The sequence below is a fragment of the Tupaia chinensis genome, unplaced genomic scaffold, assembly GCF_000334495.1.
Source record: "Tupaia chinensis unplaced genomic scaffold, TupChi_1.0 Scaffold150112_1, whole genome shotgun sequence".
Classification (NCBI taxonomy): Eukaryota; Metazoa; Chordata; class Mammalia; order Scandentia; family Tupaiidae; genus Tupaia; species Tupaia belangeri.
In genome coordinates this window covers 494,223-503,614 of record NW_006209952.1, presented here as the reverse complement: position 1 = coordinate 503,614, position 9,392 = coordinate 494,223, and the positions used below count along the sequence as shown (strand labels likewise).

The 9,392-nt window shown below is 36.2% G+C and overlaps 1 pseudogene; it reads right to left on the bottom strand.

The window, feature by feature from the left end:
• Nucleotides 1-2,902: 2,902 nt before the first annotated feature.
• Nucleotides 2,903-9,392, bottom strand: part of LOC102495350 (ATP-dependent RNA helicase DDX3X-like) — a 20,081-nt pseudogene continuing 13,591 nt past the window's right edge.

Genomic DNA, 9,392 nt, shown 5'->3' with positions numbered 1-9,392 from the left:
CATTGATGACTGCAGCGAGCTGTATGGGCACAGCTGGGTACTACTTTATAGTATGTTCATTCTACTCACTGGGGTTTATGCCTAGGGTCAGACTTGGATACATGTGTAGGTTTGTGTCAGCTGTGCTAGCTAATGGATTTATTTAGACTAATTAAGTTCTAATTGGCAGAACAATTGAATGGGGGAGGGGGGTATGGAGGGCAACCATGGATGCCAGGGACAATGTGGGAGGAGGATGGGACACAGCAGACGGTGGGGGATGGGGAATCAGGGATGGCAAGACAAAGGGCAAGGTATGCAGGACGTAAGAATTGGAAAATTATTTGCTGAGAACATGTATGTGGATGTGCTTGATTAAACCAATGCACAGTGTATTTTGGATGGAAAATTCATTTGTGTGTTGTGATGGTGTAAAGTGAATTAATAAAAAAAAAGTGAACTTAAAAAAATAATGTAAAGGATACCAAGCAGTTAGTGTAATGGCTATGTCACTGGACTCTCATGTAGCTGACCACGGTTCAAGCCCAGGACCCGGGGACTTAAACTTAGGCCTATACATGTGTGTGTGCGTTCCCAAGATCCCAAGAGAAGAATGGGAACAAAGGGATTGCAGCGTGGCCTTCCTCCCTGGGGGGATGATTTCTCGCTTTCTCTCTCTCTCTCAGTCTTTCTGGCTAGTGCACACGCCTTATAGTGAAAAACCTCTCCAAAACAGGTAAAAAATTAAGAATCAAAGACAACAAATAGGACCATATTATAATTATGGGCAATTGGCTCAACTGTGACAAAAAACTTGATGGACTAACATTTCATACCATCAAAATATAGGAAGGCTATAGCTTTTACCTACTAACCCCTTCTTTCTCACTGTTTCTCTCTCCCTCCACAAGTCTTCATTTCTGCGTTGCTCCTTTTTCCTGTGCAACTAGGAAAAGTCCTTGTACAGAAAAGCAAATAGAAGGGGGCAGCTAGCAGTGTGGCAGTTAAGGCACTATATCTTATACAGCCTACTACACCAGTTTGAATCATCCTACTTACCAGCTTAAAAAAAAAAACAAAAAAAAAAACAGGCACTCAAAATCCTCAGAGAATGAAAAAGGGTACAGGGTGATCACCTCCACAAGGAGAGTAATTTCTCAATTTCATCTCTTTCTCCAAGGAGCACATGCACACTACAGCAAAAATCTTTAATAGTGGTAATGTAATTGTATTGAGCTGTGTTCCCAACAAGCAACTTCAACGGGTCACAGTATTTTAGCTCTAAGTATATTTTAGTATGTCCAAAACTAAAAAGAGCAGAGCTGTCATCAGTAGATAGATTAATGGTTACATCACTATACTCCTACATAGTCTACTGCAATTAGAGTCCCAGAAGGGCATGTTAACCCCATGCCAGGCATGTGTGCCCCAAGATCGCAAGAAGAAAATGGAGGAATTAGGATTGCAGTGTGGCCATCACCCCTGAGGAGTCACTTCTCACTTCCTGTCTGTCTCCTTGGCAAGTGGTATAAATCTCACCAATTAAATAAATAAATAAATAAATTAGAAAAATTTAAAGGGCATTCATTTTTATTGTAGAAACCCCAACATGGCTCAAGTGTCAACCCTTAGCAATCAGCAAGATACATATTAGAACACTACATTAGGGGCTGTCAGGTGTGTGATAGCTAAGGTAAGGGACTGCTACATGACCAACTACAGATCAAGTCCCAGACCTGGTAGTTTACTTTCTCACATTCCTCTCTCTGTCTCTCTCCTTCTCTCTCTCTCTCTCTCTCTCGTTTGGTAAAATTAAAACATAAATAATAACAAATAAAATTAAATAAATTGTAAAAAAAAATAATACACACCCCTACCTCAATATCTAAAATGGGTTACAAACTACAAAATGGTGAAGATGTGGACTAATCTGAGCCCTCATGAACTGTGAAAGCATAATATAGTATTTGAGAACTGATATCTTCTGAAAATAAACCTACGACAAAAATACAAAAGACATGTAATAACCCCACTCTAGAATGCACTCTAGAAAAAAAATACAAGTCTGACAAGTCAGGCTTAACAACCACAGACAAAAACATAAGGTGTTATGCAATGGGATCCACAGAGCAATCAGAGTAAAAGCTATAGACTGTAACAAACATTTACCTCACAGTTATAATGCGTAGAGAAAGGAATGGCACAAACATTTAAGTTGTATTATTTCAACAAATAACATTTAACACCACACACAAAAAAAGAATCTACACTTGTAAAAGCATAGTGTTTACTTGCCCTCTACAATTAACAGGTTGGTTGCAGAAAAGCAACCACAAAAAGCAAACATAAAAAGGGCAGAGATTCTGACTCCCTTAAACATTTGTTTCATAGTATTAACTTCATGTTATTAAACAAGTTTTCTCTCCCACATTGTCTCTTAGTTATGGTTCCCTACTGCAGTTCAGTGTTAATGGATGTCAACCAAAGAAAGAACCAGTAAGAGGATAGGTCTCCCAAGTCATCTCTACTATTTACTTTTCCAATTAATTCTTGAAACTTAATTATTTTACAATTAAAGACTAATCTGTTCAATTTCTAGTAAAAGTGATGTTTTACCCAACTCACTCAGCCATCCTTTCACATCAAAATGCTTAAAAAAGATAATCAAACTCATACTAAGCTGAAATTGAAAATATGCATATACACGACTGTTTAAGAATTCCAGTTTAGAATAAAAATGCTTGTCAGTATTCTAATCTTATACCACCTTCATCATTAATTCAAACAGCTAAGGCACAAGTGTATTCTACCTTCAAGTTATTTCACAAATACATTTGCTATTTAATCAACAGTCAAATACTCAAGGGTATATATATATATTTTTTTCACCTTTCAACATTAACCCACAACTGACAGCAAGAGAGACTGTGTTCAACTTTTTATTTTAGTCAATCAGAGTAAACACAGCACACACAATGCTAGCATCTAAAACTAAAATAAGGAATTACTAAACTTACAGTGACTTTAGGTTCAATGTTTACATTCAGCAAGTCAATCCATTCCTATTTACCAAAGATATTGCTGGCTGAAAAAAAAACTGAATGTAAAAGTCACTGGTTATGACAATGAACAAATATAACCACATGTATGAAAACTGCAAAAATGCCAGACTGAAAACAAAACCAAACCAAACATCAAACACACAACAAAATTCCAAAGAATCTGTGAGACTGTGGACATTTTCTATTCAGAAATGTTTCATTGATCTCTTAAGTATATCAAAACCCTGCCATGTTTTAATTTTCAAATTACCAATTTTTTCTTCAATTTTGTCACAAAATTATAGCTACATTGCCAGTGCTGGGTCTGTTTAATTTGACTCAAGTTTAATAGGACTAAACATTAAAAGCTCACACTACCCCAAAATACATTATTTCACATGTGGTGACATTCAACAATCAAACACCAGTGTTTTTGTACTGTCTTTTGGTCAAGTTTCTTATACTTTCAAAGAATCACCTTTAGGCTTACAAAAATAAATTATCTGTCAAAATGCTCAATAAATATTACACAAACTAGCAGCAAAAAAGTATCTAAAATCAGTTAAGTACGAACAGTTTTCTTCACCGTCACTCCACGGTCCTAAATAAAACTTTAGAAATTAGTTTTTGACAAGCTGCATTATTTCCAAGAGACAAAAAAAGACTGATCTATTGACACCCACACAAGACATATATATAAAATCCTCTGAATATGCATTAAAATAAGTACTTTGTAAAAAGTTATGGGCAAATGTTCAAGAGTCTAAACCTAAACTAACGGGAGATAGCACCGTAACACGTGACCTCAATACTGTCAAGTGCACCTACTTTAATAAAAGTTTTAGAACAAGGCACAATACACTTGAAAAATCTATTGCACTTTTAAGAAATTTTTGCTTTCTGCCATTGTAAAAATGAGTTTCTAAAGAACACTATATTCTGTTCATAAAATTAGCAGAGAATTCCAAGCAGGAGAGGCATTTTTTATGGGGGACAATCATCTTTGGCCAAATTTAGCATAGAGAGGTCTAAAGTATAATGGAAACCTATGCAACTAAAATACACTAAAACTGCACTATACAGAACTGACACCTTGTGCAGTTTAGTACATATTTCCAACCTGTGGGATTTCAAGGATTTGTTGTTATTCTGAGATTTACAAAGTCTACAAGTGTAAGCCATTTTAACATTTCAATGCAGCTTTTAACAGAACATAAATTGGCATTAAAATAAAGCCTGATACACAATCCTTCCTATTCATACCCTCTTGACCAAAAAACATCAACACTAGCATGCATAAAAGACCAGAATTGACCGGGCTCCTAATGAAAACTGGTCACTCTGGCAATAAAAAAATCTAATTTAACAAAAGCTCTCAACATTTTATCAGAACTTTAGCTTTTTCTGAAATAAGGTGCCTATATTTACGTAGCTTAGAACTAATAAACTGTCTAACCATCAAATGTGAACTGTTATTTACTTCTATTAACTTCCAAGAGGACATTCAAACTCTAGAGATAAATACATTCTCACATCCCACTTCATCATGTCTCGAATGGCTTAGAGTAGATTTTATGTGCCTAACCAGGATAGAGTGAGCAAGTCAGGACTTTCAACTTAGTACAGTTTGCCACAATTAACTAATTCTGCATTAGGATAGTTAGGCCCCAGTCTGCAAATACCAAAAGTCCTACCACCGTGTACTGTGTAAATTCCTCAAGAACTAATGATTCCTGGTAAGTTGGATCACACTGGTGTGCCAAGGTTTGATTTTAGCTGAAGTTAAGCAAATTTACCTTGTCAAAACAACTGATCTTGAGCATTATTGAGTTAACAGGACATCAAAATAATAAGCTGTCTAAAGTTAAAGTCACAGTACATTAACAAACAAATAATCCTCAGTCACAAAACTGTATATGTATTTGGGGTGAGATTAAGCAGGAAAGGAGGTACTCCAAACTATAGCAATTACATCTTTAAATCAACTTATGAGTAAAGCTGCTGATTGTTCCTTTCATCTCTTCTTGTGACTTTGAGCTCCTTTGAATTTTCAGGAGAATCACAGCTGGTAATGAATGTACTGCAAATTCTTGAAGCTATAATAGTCTGGCTAAGTTACATGTGGTTTCCAAATTTAGCTATTTGAAAGTGTGGCTTCTGCTACAAAGCAGACTCAGTTTCCCCACCAGTCAACCCCTTGGGAGTTGTAATTTCCTCCATATCCATCATTGTTGTAGAAGCCTCCATAGCCACCTATCAAGAAATATTAAAGAGAAATTAAGTCACTCAATACAGATACATTTCCCTTTCTTCTCAAGTACCTAGATATAAAAACTTAAAAAAAAAATCTAGTGTTGCATTTTATGTTTGGAAAATATAGTTTCCCAATAAATTATGCTTTGAAGATAACTGAAAGAAAAAAAAAGTCCCATCCAAAGGAAATAGTAACATTACCTCCACCAAATCCTCTGCTGTTGCTGTGACCACCTCCACCACTGCGGTTACTGCCTGCACGACTACTACTAAAGCCAGAACTGCTGGAACTGCTACTCTGTCGATAGTCTCTCGCACCAAATCCTCCACTGAATCTACTGTGGTAAGAAAAACATGTTGTGGTTTATGAGTATTAATTTCCATTAAAATTCTTGTTTAACGTCTCAATTCTTAATTTGGTTTTCCAATTCAACTTCACTTACGGTCCAGTTCCTCTATCAGTGTCTCTGAAGGTATCTGTAGTAAAGAGCTTGACCCTTAACCCTATTCTAATTATTATCATTTGCCCACATATTTAGGCAGTAGAAAAAAACTGTTCAATATTAAGTTAACCCAAAATGTTAACTTCATACCCTACAAAAGAGGGCTGAAAACAATGTGTACCTCTTAGAACGTCCACGATTGCCACCCTTATAATGATGTTCCTAAGCCATATTTTCCAACCAAGATGGTACTTCCTGTTTAGCTTCAACAAGAAGATCCAACAAATCTTTTGTAATATTTATATTTCTTTCATTAAAGAATGAGGTGGCAAGACCTAAAGAATTCAAAAAAGTACACAAAAGTGACATTTCCACAGTTGCCTGTACTTTTTCACATAGAAATATCAAGAATATTAAGATATGGTATAATTTACAACTTATTTTTTAAAGAATTATTTCATTTAACTTAATTTCTTGGGGTTTTTGTTGTTTGGTTTTTGTTTTTTAATTTGACCAGAGGGAAAAGAGAGAGAAAGTAAGGAAGCGGGACCAGCAGTTAGTATAATGGCTCTGTCGCTGGACTCCCATGTAGTCAACCACGGTTTGAGTCCTGGACCTGGTGGCTGAAATTCACACTGGGCATGTGTTTGTGTGTGTGTGTGTGTGTGTGTGTGTGTGTGCCCAAGATCCCAAGAGGAGAACGGAGGAGAGGGGATTGTGGTGGCCATCCCCCCGGGGGTTGATTTCTCACTTTCTGTCTCTCTATATCTCTCTGTATTTCTGGCGAGAGCACATGCCCTAGAGTAAAAAATCTCTCCAAAAAAAAAAAAATAGAGAAAGCAAACTGCCAGGTCCGGGACTCAAACCATGGTCAGCCACATGGGAGTCCAGCCCCCTTAACCACCATGCCACCTGCCAGTCCCATAATTTAAAATTTAATCCAAATAGATTCAAAGAAAAACTTTTAGTTGGCTAATTATTCTGATATCAAGTTTTCCTTCAACATGATTATCTTTTTTTTAAGACTTTATGTCAAGAGGCTGGCAGGTTGCAAGGTAGTTAAATGCACTGGATTCCCACATGGTCGACCATGGTTTTAAGTCCTGAACCTGGTAGCTTGCTTTCTCTTTCTCCCACTCTGTGCCTTCTCTGGTCAAATTAAAATAAATAAGTTAAATAAAATAATTCTTTAAGAAAAAAAAAAAAAGACTATGTCAAATCTTTTGCTCATTCATTGTAATTTTAAAAAAATATTACAAACTACATTAACAATTTAACAATCTTACCAAGATTTCCTACCCGTCCTGTACGACCAATACGATGTACATACTCTTCAATATCACTTGGCAAATCAAAGTTGATAACATGTTTGACATTTGAAATGTCTAGACCTCTTGCTGCCACCTGAAAAATGACTTTTATTAGAAGAAAGCAGGCATAGGGAGCACTACCACCTGGGAAGCCGGAAGCTGCACATGAGTCCTAGGTTGGTTTCTGGACAACATATACACACCAAAACACAGATGCACTTTTATGTGATGCAAAACAATTGAATTGAAAGACAGAAGAATCAAAGCACTGCAAACCTCTCTCCCTTTCACTTCCTCTCTCCCATAAATAAAAGGATATACTACGCAAATACATAAACAAAATCAAAGATACATACAGCAGTGGCCACTAGAATTGGGCTTTTTCCAGAGCGGAACTGGTGAAGGGCCTCCTCTCGATCTCTCTGTGATCTATCTCCATGAATACTGGTACAAGCATATCCTTCGTTGTACAAGAAATCTTCCAGAGAATCTGCACCCTTTTTGGTCTCCACAAACACTAAAGTCAGTGAATTCTTCCCTAAAAATAATAGGTTTGAATATTCAGAGTGATATAACAGCACTGCCTGAAGTAAATATTTAATTGGCTTAATTCTCCTTGCACTTTGTGAGGATGCTAACAGAGATGATTAAACTCTGTTTTAAAAGCATTCAGAAAGAAAAGCAAAGGCTGGGGTGGGGGAGGGAGAGGTTGAAGGTAAAGGAAAAAATCCAAAGAGGTTACTCCTTACACCTGACATTCATAATTTACCTGTTGCATTTAGAAGATCAAGGAGAAATGACCGTTTGTCTGACTCTTCCACCCAAACTACTTTCTGTGTAATGTTCTCAGAAGTAGAGCCAACCCTGCCAACAGCCAAAAAGATATATTCATCCAAGAAGTCACGGGCAAGCATCTGAGAAAGTAGAAAATATCTTAAATTATCCATTTTATTTTATAATTTATCCAAAGATAATTGTCCATGAACACAAAAATTCTAAATAAGAATTCTATTAAACAATACCTGTATTTCCTTAGGAAAAGTAGCACTAAACATCATGGTATGACGAACACCTTTTGGTGGCATCATATCTTGTTCAACTATACGACGTATCTGAGGTTCAAAGCCCATATCCAACATCCTATCAGCTTCATCCAAAACTAAGTATCTGTTAAAAAAAAAACACTCGGTTAATTATAGATAGATGTCGAGAAACTTTAATACAATGATGTCCACAGTTAATTACACTAACACATTTACTTACCAGATATTAGAACTTGTAGTGTCACAACTGAATATATGTAAAACACATTCTGTCCAAACAATATACCAAAGATCACAAAGCCCAATCAACAGAAAAATCTGTTACAATGAGGCATACACCAAATTAAAAGTTCACTGATTTTGAACAATACTTTAGTAAGCTTAAAAAAAAAGGAAAAATCAACACAATACCCACAAAATATTACAAAAGATCAGTTAAAAATTGTAAAATGAGGGGCAAGTAGCATGTTGGTGAAGGCACTGGACTCAAACATGGAAAACTATGGCTTGAGTCCCGGAACTGGCAGCTTGTTTTGTCACTTTCCATTTCTTTCTCTAGTAAAGTGTAAAAATAACTACAGTAAAATAAATAACTCTAAAAAATAATCCTTTAACATATTTAAAAATTAACATACTTGAGGGACCAGTAGGTGTCATGGTGATTAAGGCACTGGACACTCCCATATGGCCAACCACGGTTCAAGTCCCAGACCTGGTGGTTTACTTTCTCTCTCTCTTTCTCTCTCTCTCTCTCTCTCTCTCCATGTTTCTATCTGGTTAAAATTTAAAAAAAAGTGAATGAATAAATAAAAAATTAAATAAAAAATTATTTTTTTTAGAAAAAATATCAACATACTTGCAAAAGTCTAATCCAATTTTTCCTCTTTCCATCATATCCACTAGACGTCCTGGAGTGGCAACCAACAAGTGGCATCCACGCTCTAAGTCCCGAATCTGCTGACCAATATCAGCACCACCATAAACTACACAAGGACGAACTCTAGATCTGTAAGAAAACTGTAAGAAAAGAATTTATTAAATAATCATAAAAATTTCAGGAGAATCAATGAGGGAATAATCATTAAAATGCCTACTTACTTTCCTGGCTTCCTCATAGATTTGTACAGCCAATTCTCTTGTGGGAGCTAATACCAAAGAAATTGGGTACTGTTTACGGCGTCCATATCTTCCATTTTCCTAAAAAGAAGGTATAATTTTAAACTCTTATGACACAAAATTTCAGCATTCTTTTTTAAAATTCACCACTGCGGGACCAGCAGTTAGTGTAATGGCTACGTTGCTGGACTCCCATGTAGTCGACGG